We start from the raw sequence: 1,198 nt of genomic DNA, 5'->3' as shown, positions 1-1,198 counted from the left end.
AACCTGAGTCTCATTCCTAGGGTCTCTGACAGTTCTTTCCCATGAAGATCAGCGAGGGTTAGAAGAAATCACTCATCCGAAAGCTCTTTAAAAACCTTAGCTGAAACTTACTGGATTTCTTTAACCAATGTCACCACAAAAAATAAAACAAACGAAAAACCTTGGGCTCCATTGCAGCTAATGACCTTGACCATGCCCTTGGCAAGAAACGTCTTTCCCCATTGATTCTGTCTGGAGGTGTGTCGGCTTGGGGCCTGGGGGAGCGGCCGTGGGCCTGGGAGATACCCTGGGTTTGGCCCACACTTCTGGGGTCTCCTTTCTAGAACAGCCCAGCTTCTCCTCATCCACCCCGTTGACCCCTCAGATTGCGATTCTGGCTTTTGGTGGTGGACACAAAGCTTCTGGGCCAGAAGCTGCGTCTGCCATGGTGGGCTCAGGATGCCCCATCCCCTCCCTGTGCAAACGAGAGTGGCAGAGGGGACTTCTCCCCAGTCCTGTCTCAAGGGGCTCTGACCTCCTCATGTCCCTGGTCCCTTCTCATTGGCCCTGTCCCTCCCTGGTTTCCTAGGGACTGGAGAGAGGGAATAAAGGCAGCCAGCCAGCAGGGGAGGGAGCCCGTCTCTGCGGCGTGGGTGCCTGGCTTGCTCCTTCCTCGGTGAGCCCTTCCTCCTTATGGCCCTGCTCATCTCTCTGGTGGGGCGAGCTGGATGACTAGGCCAGGGGGTGACGAGCTGTGGTGCCCTGCCCCAAGGAAGGCTCAGCCCGATGAGCGGGCACGTGCCTGGGGAAGAGAGGACAGGGCGTCCGAAACTGTCTGTCAGCGCTTCCTGAGAAGGGGGTTCTGGGGTGGGGTGGGGAAGGGAGCCAGCTGGTTGCTGCTGCGGGTGGGTGGCCAGGGGCCCTTGCTGAGTCTCCTGGAGGCGGGGGAAGCTGAGGTTTTGGGGAGTGGGAGGTGATGACAGGAGCCAGCTGGTCGCTGCTGTGGGCGCCCGGGGGCCCTCGCTGAGTCTCCCGGGGGCAGGGGAAGCTGAGGTTTTCGGGAGGTGGGAGGTGATGACAGGTCCAGCTCGGAGCTCGGGGTGGGCTTCGGCTTCTTCCTGCTTCCCCGGGGCTCTGCATGGATCTACCTGCAGCCCTCGAGTTCCTGGGGCGTTGCTGCCTTCCTCCCCAAGGGGGAAGTGGTTTTCGTGTCTGAGTC

Source organism: Pteropus vampyrus, unplaced genomic scaffold, assembly GCF_000151845.1.
Source record: "Pteropus vampyrus isolate Shadow unplaced genomic scaffold, Pvam_2.0 Scaffold426, whole genome shotgun sequence".
Classification (NCBI taxonomy): Eukaryota; Metazoa; Chordata; class Mammalia; order Chiroptera; family Pteropodidae; genus Pteropus; species Pteropus vampyrus.
This window is presented reverse-complemented; position numbering follows the sequence as displayed.